The sequence below is a fragment of the Aulostomus chinensis genome, chromosome 3, assembly GCF_037954235.1.
Source record: "Aulostomus chinensis isolate RoL2024-O1b breed Wild chromosome 3, RoL_Achi_v1.0, whole genome shotgun sequence".
NCBI classification, from domain to species: Eukaryota; Metazoa; Chordata; class Actinopteri; order Syngnathiformes; family Aulostomidae; genus Aulostomus; species Aulostomus chinensis.
This window is the reverse complement of record NC_141322.1, coordinates 10,948,006-10,958,171: the sequence shown is the minus strand read 5'-3', so window position 1 is coordinate 10,958,171 and position 10,166 is coordinate 10,948,006. Positions and strand designations below refer to the sequence as shown.

General features: G+C 42.2%; 1 long non-coding RNA gene across 1 annotated transcript; it reads left to right on the top strand.

Annotated features, from left to right (window-relative positions):
• The first annotated feature begins 4,770 nt into the window (after positions 1-4,770).
• On the top strand, positions 4,771-6,931 carry LOC147267656 (uncharacterized). Its single transcript, XR_015112273.1, has 3 exons — positions 4,771-4,788; positions 4,987-5,081; positions 6,883-6,931. It is a non-coding gene; the product is annotated as an uncharacterized LOC147267656 (long non-coding RNA).
• The last annotated feature ends 3,235 nt before the right edge of the window (positions 6,932-10,166 follow it).

Below are 10,166 nucleotides of genomic sequence, written 5' to 3'. Positions count from 1 at the left end.
GATATTAAGAATAAATCTGGCCTTAGTGTCCTTATTGCGATGTTGCTGGGAACTAATACGCTTCCCTGGGTCTACCCTCAGCTCAGGCCCTGTACTCCACTTTTATTTTTTGCCCCTGCCCCTGCATGTTCCACCTTGTCAGGAGCTGATGTTTGCTCTGCTGGATTCTGGTACAGATGGTGTCAGCCACAGGTCACTGCTTTCAGTACCTGGGCATGGGGCCACCTCTACCTCCCCTCTCCCAAAGCTTTCAGGCAGTAACAAGATGTGCTCCAAGGAACCTTTTCATGGGCACAGTGGGCATGCTGGTGTTGCTAAACCCCAGCAATGTAAGTTGTGATGTGTGTTATATAGCTACAAGCCCGGCTCATCCAGATGCCATAGTGGTATGACTGCCACTTCCTCCCAGTCCTGACTATGTGACCTGCAGAGGAGATTCAGGTGTCAGCTGAGTCCCCAGAAGGTAGCACCTCTCTGGCTTTGGTAATGTTAATTCCTTCGGTGAATGGAAGCCACAGTGTGTTCGTGTGCCCATAGAGGGCAATGCTACTTAGGCTCTTTGGGAGGCTCGCTGTGAAGAAACTGGCAGATGTTTCACTTGAAGGCCTCCACGGTGGTCCTTGGGACTTCCTGGAAGTCTTGTCCACAGCTAGTAGCCATGCTTTCAGCTCCATTTGAGTTGACTGGACTGTGTCTGTGTCTCTAAAGACGCATTCAAAGAACTACCCCGGGCTTTCTATTGGAATCTCAGACACACATCAAATTGCCCCGCCAAAAAAAGCCTCAGGACTAAGGACCCAGATTTGGTTGGTATGAAACATTCTCACCCATTTTATGAGCCTTTCTAGTCCAGAAATAATCAGCATTCTTTAAGTCATCCATGAAGCCTCTGATCAGATGTTGGCGGTTGCTGGATATAGACAGGGGGTCCCTACATTCTGCTTCTAATTCCTTGATAAACATATTCATTACCAAAGAAAACAAGGACACTGATAAGGTACAACCTGTGAGGATGCCTTTCTCCAGATGATGCGATGCTGATAATACTGGCCCAGAAGTGACTCTCAAACTGAAACTGCTGTAGTAGTCCAGTAGGTCTTTGATACTCTCTGGAACATGGTGTATTGTCACAACTGTTGCAACAGGTGTGTATGGAATAGATCCATAATCATTGGCAAGGTCAAGCCAGATGACTGCCATGTCTCCTCTGTTCTCCCTTGCCTCTTGGGTGAACAGGATTACTACTCCAGTGTACATAAAGCCCAGAGCTCCTCCCCCCTGCACTGTGGTGTCGACATAGGTATTCCTAAGAAGGCACTGTCAGACAGTTTGCAAGAATTTTGAAAAAGGCTTTGCCTTCCATGCTGAGCAGTAGTAGATTGTGTGGATCTGCATGATTTCTCTTGTGTCTCCTCCATTGGTGTCCAAACCCCTTCTGCATGTCTCCACTGCTTGGCTACCTTCCTTCTCTGCCATCCTACCCTGATGAGTCTCCACAGTCTCTCTAAGAGTCTTGGGCAATGCTTGAACTCTGAATGGTACTCCCTGCAGCTGAGGTAGTCTCCTTTGCGATGACTAATTCCCTGACTTCTGCCAGGGTGGTCTCCTTGACGTTAAAGAGGATGGAGGGTTTATTTGGTGTAATGAGCTCTCTATAGTGGGCTAGGTCTTCCTCTGTCCTGGTACTGCTGTAAGTGTGACTGAGTGTTTGGTCAATTACTTCTTCTAGGCATTCAAGGGTCCTGCTCTACTTCTGACTAAGGAGCTCTTTAGTAAATCCAAAAGGATTTGCTATAAAGGCTGCCTGCTTGCAGGCCCTCTCTGTCCCATGTACCTTCCCATGTACCACTCAGCTTGTAAGAGGGAGATGAGCTTCTATCTTTGGGTGCCTTCTCTCCTTACTGTCCTCACGGTTATCATCCAGCCTTTCCTCGAGGTCACTGGTGAAATCAGGCTTATCTAGTTATTGAAACACCAGCTGGTGCAACTTTGACACCTCTTCATTGATGAACCAAAGGTCATATGGTGTTTTGGGTCTTAGATCATCAGACACCCTCACCTGGGCAACCCAGCCAGGGGTACCAGCCCTTGACTCGTGTCCAAGTGGTGCGCTACATCACTGATCACCCCTCTTGATCCACAACCACCTTGATGCTTTCAAGTACAATTTCCCAGAATTTTTTTCTTTTTCTTCTTTTTCTTTGGTCTTTATATGTTTAAACCTTCAAATTCAGTCAGTTCCTGTGTTGTCTACAATTCTGAAAACTTAATTCTTATAAATGATTAATTAATGGACAACACAAAAGTAAACTATATTGCTATAAGAACTGTGTGAAATTTCATCCACTTTAACACCTGCTCTTGTTTTGTCTTTTATTTGCCTGTTGCCAAGGTAAATCATCATATAGTCGAGTGAAGTCAATTTTATTTGTGACATGCCAAATCACACCAAAATTTATCCATGAAACTTGAAAAGTAGATCAGGTCCAGAATGACAGTCTTTCAAATAGAAAGGGAAAAAGACACAGACGGATAAGGAAACAGAGGGACAGAGATAAAGCGAGAGAAAGATGGTGATGAGAGATTGACAGACAGACAGAAGGGGGACATGGATGAGAAAGAACCAGAAAGCCAGACAGAGTGAAAGACAGTGGGTCCAGGAACAGGGAGAGTTAAATTACAATGAATAACAACAATAGCAGCAAGAACAGTAAAATAGCTCACAATAATGCTATCTACTTTTTACTTAAGCAACAAACAAACATAATATGAGTACAAACCTGCTAGCACTGATACAACAAACACAATACTGATGTGACTACTACTACTACTAATACTAATACTAACCCTGATACTAAGGGTGGCAACCTAAGCCTCTGCAGGTCTGTAGCCTCCTCCAGTAGCAGCATCAGCCAGGGATGTGGGAGGTGAGAAAGGACAAGGACTTGGTGGAAGAAGTCAAGTTAGTAACCTGCATCTATGAATGAGTACAGGAGGACAGAGAGGAGGAGAGAGAAGCTCAGTGCACCATGGGAGATCCCCCAGCAGTCTAAGCCCATAGCATCTAAGGGCCAGCCTAAGCCAGACCCAGTTACAAGCTTTATCAAAAAGGAAGGTCTCAAGTCTGCTCTTAAGCGAAGAGAGAGTGTTTCCCTCTCGGAATGAGACTGGGTGACGGTTCCACAGGAGAGGAGCCTGATAACTGGAGGTTCTGGCTCCCATTCTACTTTTAAAGACTGTAGGAACCACAAGTAACCCAGTATCTTGGGAGCTGTTCTGGAACTAAAAACTTGGCATGAATTTTCATGTTTGCCTAACCCAAAAGAGTGGGTTCTGGGCTCCTGCAAGATGAGGTAAACAACATTTCCTGGAATACATCCAGGTGGAGATGAGTTGTAACAAGCTGACGCAGTCCTTGACAAGCTTTATACGAGCATGCGCAGAAAATACGCTCACATATTCCTGTTACAGGTCGAGTTGCAACTGTGCTCAAGTTTAGTTTAACTTTCAAGCTAAATGAAATGCAAAAGATTTCTTTTTGGTCATTACTTTCTTGTATCGCTAGTATAAATCAAAGTTTGAAATTGAAGAAGTTTAAAAAAAACTGTTGAGTTTGAAGTCAGACAGCAAGGCTCATGAAGCAAGAATTACCCAAATCTGAGTCGAACTGGTGACCCACCTGTGTGGCTCTGAACACTGCATGAACCATGGGCTCCTTGTATTGCTCTCAGAGTTAATGGCACTGCAAGTGTAAACACGTGATGCGGTTGTCACTGGAATGTTGGCGTGGTCCAAGTCCAGCTGTTATATAATTGCATACGCCAGCCTGGTGAGAGATGAGCAACCTACCCAATGGAAGAAAATGACACTGATGTTTACTGCAGTGGAAGGTATTTATATCATGAAATTGCTACTTATTTCACCCTTGTACATTCTGGATGTTTTTCCTGCCTGTTTCATTTAATGTCATTAAAAGTAAGAAGAGTAGAGTTATTTCTTTTTTACTCCACTGAACAGTGAACATAGACACACTCAGCCGGCAGATATACTGTAAGATATTCATGAGTCATTGTTTGAATATGTAAAAGATGGAAATAAACAACTGAATAATGAAAAGGTACATAAAAGCTAAATACAATACAGAAAATAAAGCTCTGAACTAAATGAATACCAAAATTAAATAAGCATTGTTAATTTAGCATACATAAATCAGAGGTTCCAGAAAATAAGTCCTAATATTATATGGCTTGTTGAATCATCCAGGGGCCCAAATGTTCCTTCCTTGAGACATCTCTCTCTTCTCTCTCTCTCTCTCTCTCTCTCTCTCTCTCTCTCTCTCTCTATGTATATTTATATGTATTTATATGTGTATATATATACATATAAATACATATACATATACATACATACATATAACTTGTTTATATATGTATGTATATTTATATGTATTTATATGTATATATATATAAATATACATACATACATACATACATATAACTCGTTTATATATAGACTTTCTGTTTTTAAATTTTATTATAACATTAATCTCAGAGACCCAGAGGTTGCTGGCATTGGCCTGACAGGGACAGAGGAAGTCAGGACAGAGGTCCTAGCAAAGACCTCCAGGGTTTAATTTTTCTCTGCCAAAGGTGAGAACAAACTTCATATGTCCGTGGTTATCCACATGATATCGTATCTGCAATATTTCAAGCTCAGACTATTCTTAGATACTGCTTCTCTCTTTTTCCTCCCTCAGTGGACCTGTTGTGGATCCCCATGGACAAAAAAGTGTGTTTTGGACTTGTAAAGTTTTCATGCAGCTTAATATAATATAGCCTTAATAAGAAAGACAGAAAAGACATGCCTGATATGATATAAACTAAGTATGGACAGACAGAGATGTAAATATGCCACATTTGTTAATCCACAGATCAGAAGTGATTTAATGATCCATATTTGTCTTATTGATAACTGTTTCTGTTCCAGAGTGTCTATCGTCCACTGCACCACCTGAGCTGCTGCTGATTTCTTCACCATGAAGGAACAATGTGGACCAAACCAGATGGATGGTGATTGTAGAGGTGTTTTAGTCTGCTTGTCTCCATGTAATTTTGGATCATTTAGAGGAAAATGCCAACATTTGGGGAATAATGTCAAAATGCCCACTGTCTCAATATGCAGACAAGAGGACAGAAAGCCGTCTCTCCTCTAAATTAGAGGACCTCAGAGACCGCCTGACAACTTAGCTTAGTAGACATGATGCTAGGGAGAGACAACTTTTGCCTCAAATTTTATTTTTTTTAAATTTCAAATCAACACATAGCTTGAACAGATTAAAACTACAATAAGTGACTCCACTAAAGTATTTTCCTTTACTGCTCCAGGGTTTATTTTTATCCTTAATTGTTACAGCATTTTTACTGCGTGTTCATGACACTGAACAACGAAACACTCGTTTTATCCTGAAACACACTTGTGAGTAATTGCCACACCATAATATATATTTGCATATCCACATCAAATGCTGTTGTACTTTCATACAACTGGAATGGGGTTCAAGTAGGTGGCACGGTGGTGCAGCTGTCAGCATAATTAACACTTTGACTCTTTGATAAAATGAGTTCAGTGACATCCATGGGACCAGTGTGGAGATGGTGGAAGACCACAAGTACTTAGGGGTGTACTTGGACAACAAACTGGACTGGACTAAAAACACAAACGGCCTCTTTAAGAAGGGCCAAAGTCGGCACATTTTCTGAGGCGGCTGAGGTCCTTCAACCTCTGTCGGACAATGCTGCTGATATTTTATGAGTCAGTGGTGGCCAGCGCCATCCTCTATGATGTTGTGTGCTGGGGCAGCAGACTGAAGGTGAGGGACACCGACAGTCTTAATAAACTTATCCGCAAAGCCAGCCATGTTGTAGGAGGGGAGCTGAACTCTCTGACAGCAGTGTCAGAGAGGAGAATGTTGTCCAAGATTAGGACCATTTTGGACAACACTTCACATCCTCTCTATCACATGCTGGCCAGCAGTAAAAGTACTTTCAGCCAGAGACTCATTGCCCCACATTGCACCACTGAACACCACAGGTCAGTCAAATCATTCTTACCAGTGGCTATCAAGCTGTTTAACTCCTCCCTCTAAGATGAAGCCCATCCTATAGAGATGTTTTTCACGGTTGAAAAACGGTCAATTAAATAAATATGTCCATCCATCCATCCATCCATCCATTGTCTTCCGCTTATTTTTACATTAAGGGTCGCGGGGGGGCTGGATCCTATCCCAGTGTCAACGGGCAAGAGGTGGGGTTCACCCTGGACAGGTTGCCAGTCCATCACAGGGCCAACACATAGAGACAGACAACCATTCACACTCACACTCACACCTACGGTCAATTTAGAGTATCAATCAGCCTCGTCCCCAATTGATGTCTTTGGACTGTGGGAGGAAGCTGGAGTACCAGAGAGAACCTACAGAGGAACAGGGAGAACATGGAGACTCCACACAGAAAGGGGACGAGGCTGACTGATACTCTAAATTGACCGTAGGTGTGACTGTGAGTGTGAATGGTTGTCTGTCTATATGTGTTGGCCTTGTGATGGACTGGTGACCCATCCAGGGGGAACCCCACCTCTCACCCAAAGGCTGCTGGGATAGGTTCCAGCCCCCCTGCGACCCTGAACAATAAGCGGAAGAAAATGGATGGATGGAATGGGGTTCATGCTTTTAAGAGTGGTATTAATTACCATGGGTAGAAATAATCTTGTAAAAATGTGTTCATTTTGCATAAATTACTGTAAAAACAAGCTCATCTTTTGCAAATAATATCAATCACTGCCTTTACACAAACTCTGATGGTTGTGAAAATTGTCCGTTTCCAGCGGTCGCAGAGGCTTCAGTCCAGTTCACTGGCTGTCAGACAACAGGGGCAGCAGGGCAGCAGGGACACCTGTGTGTGAAGAGACACGATCTTGCTGATGGAGTCCTAATGCTACTTGGGCCAACTGGGTTGGCGCTGGGTCAGCCTTCACCTCCTCCACCTCATCTGGATCTCACACCACAACTGTAAACATGCAGTTATTCCATATCTTCATGGACTCAATTTTTATATTTGTTTTGATATTTGATATTAGTTTCCTTGTTGAAGATTTTCCTTCCTTCATGCATCCTTGTGATTTGATTAAATTTGTAAGTTTGGGTTTTTTGTTTTGTTAAAATAAATATCATCTCTCGTTCCTCATTGTCACTTGCCTTATTATCTGCACTTGGATCCTGCTTCACCACAGTGTATCTATAACCTTTGCACGCTGGCGGGAACCTGCGGCTCACTACAAGATCTGCACACTTACAGTCACAAACTGGTGTGAACAGCAGACCTTATCTCTGTTCATCAGAAAACTTGAAGATGATTTGGTAAGTTTAACAATGCTATTAAGGCCTTAATTCCTGCTCCACACTACTCTGGTCACTAGGAGCTTGTTTAGTTGCTCATCGATTTCAGTTTCACTCCTCCCATTGAAGTACAAATACAGCCAAGATGTAGTCTGTGTGTGTGTGTGTGTGTGTGTGTGTGTGTGTGTGTGTGTGTGTGTGTGTGTGTGAGTGAGTGAGGGAGAACTCCCCGCACTGTAACAGCTCACCAGCTCTTATTACATGGCTGTGGTGTGTGTACTAATAGATCCAGGGCAAGTGTGTTGACCCCAGTCATGTTGGAAGTTCAGGAGTTGAGAGGGATTTTCTTGAGGGGATCTTTGGAGAAGTGTTTGCCTGTGTGTGTCTGTCTCTTTGCATGTGTGTGTTTGTGTAAGCTCAACTGATTCACACCAGATGTGCAAGGCTCAGGGTGTCGGCAATAGTTCGAGAGGGCCCCACTGTATTTCGTCCAGCCCTGGTCGCTGAAAATGCTTGACTTCTTCACACATGGCTGACATTAACATCTTTGCAGTTCATCCCTCAGATCCCCACAAGGTTAGAAACATCAGGTCAGTCCGAGCTAAAGGAAGTTCAATAAGGAGTTTGTCCGACAGAGGCAGGATGTAATGCAGGCCACCTGTTTCTCCAGCAGAGGGTGGGAGAGAGCTGTGAAATCTTTGCAGCTTCTCCAACCCAAGAGTTTGGTTTAACTGACTTCTATTTTTCCATGGATCTTTGCGGTTTTCAGTTTGTGACAAACACTCCAACATTTTGCTGTTGTACTATTTAAGTGTTAAGATTACAACTAAATGGAAATAGATTCGAAAAAAATAAAAAAACAAAGAAAAACTAGCCAGCATTTTTAGAAACTTAGAGTTGTCAGTAGTTGTGATTTAATCCAAGGATTTCCATTATTGAAGAATTTGTTTTTTCATTGATGTATTGTTTAGTTTATAAATACCTGAAACTGCAAGGTCCCAGAGCCCGACATAATACTGTGAAATGGATTATTTTGTTGAACCAACAGTCAACAAGTGTTTAATTGGGTTTCAGGAAAATCTGACAAGAACAGCAAATTCACACATCATTTGTTATTTATTATTGACAAATTTATTATGATCAAAATCATTATCTACTAATGTACTGTCAAAGCACAACTACCGGTCGTTTTAATTTTGCTGTCATTCCAGTGGATAATTTGACATTTTCTCTAAAAGATTGCTGTGTACGTCTTTCTTACTGGGCGTGTCAGTTGATGTTGATGAATTCAAATGTATGATCATTCATAAAACAACAAATCAAAACAGGCATAAGCTATTAAAATCACAATCAAAGAGTGGTGGAAAAAGCAGCAGTGCAGCAGCTGTGTTCCTGGTGAGCTTTCGTGTGCGCCTGGCCGATCCACTGAGTGAACATCTGCATGACGGGAGACACAGCATCACTTTCAGTGATTGAGAACTTAATGTAGGTCAAACTGACTGAAGGAGTAAAACCTGGAGATGACTTTAGCGAGTGATCGGCACCCTGTGCGATTTATATCGCTCAATTTGAAAAAAAATTGAATTTTATTTGATTTACCAGCATGAATGTTACCTTATCTATAAAAAAAAATTTGATGTAAACATAACAATGAAAATTACAAATTATTTCTTTAACTCTGTGTAACTCTGCCTGATAACACACTGACTGTTCTGACTCACCCATGGCGCAGAGAGAGAGAGAGTGATTTAAATGTAGTCTTAGAATGTCAGATTTTTTTTAAATTTTGAAATAAATAGATTGATGGATCTTTTAAAAACCCTATTTACAGCCTGTATTTACAGACCTATACAAGTACACTGCTGCTATTTTATATCTTTGCTCTCTCATGAACTTCATGCTCAAAAATCAATGTTTAGAACAAAAACTTAAATTTCATTTATGGTAAATTCTGGTAACCCTGTGATTCCTGCAGAATGTCTTGACAGCTTTTTGGTCAAAATTTCAAAGAGATGTTGCATTTTGAGATAATTGTCCCAAAGAAACTTTTCCCCTTGTCTTCTTGACTTGAAACTATCAAAAATCAATAAATAAACAAATAAAATCCAAATATCTGTGGAGTTAAATGTTCGCCATATGCTTGTCTCTTGTTATTATTTCATATCACTCCTCTGCTTCAGTGCCACTTTCCTTAACCCCTTCATCCATCCTCACCTCCGAGGTCTCCCTCCTCCCCTGTCCGTCTCTCTACCTTTTGTCCCTGTGTGAATATTTCACATTGCTGCTGCCGCTGGTGCGTGATGCAGGGGACTGAGCGCTCTTTGTGTGTCCGCAATGTGGGTGCTTTGGTATGCAGCTCCTCGGCGTGTGGTGTGTCGTGACAGGCGTGTGGCCGCTGACGCCAGTCGGCTGGCTGCCTGTCTGTCTGTGCAGTTACACCTGACCAACACTGACATCGACACACACACACACACACACACACACACACACACACACACACACACACACACACACACACACACACACACACACGGTGCCCAAAAGTCAAATTAAGGATCATCAGCTTGCTGCCACTGTGGTCCCCACAGTATACACAGGAGTTTAGCGTGGAGTGTTTGGCATCATGCTAATTTGATGTGAATTGATGGGCATCACCAAATAGTCATATGAATTTAATTTATCTGAATTAAATGTAATCTTATTGCAGCTGTTGTATGTCATTGCAATTGATATTCATGAAATGTACCAGTGCTTTGCTAATGCAGTCATATTT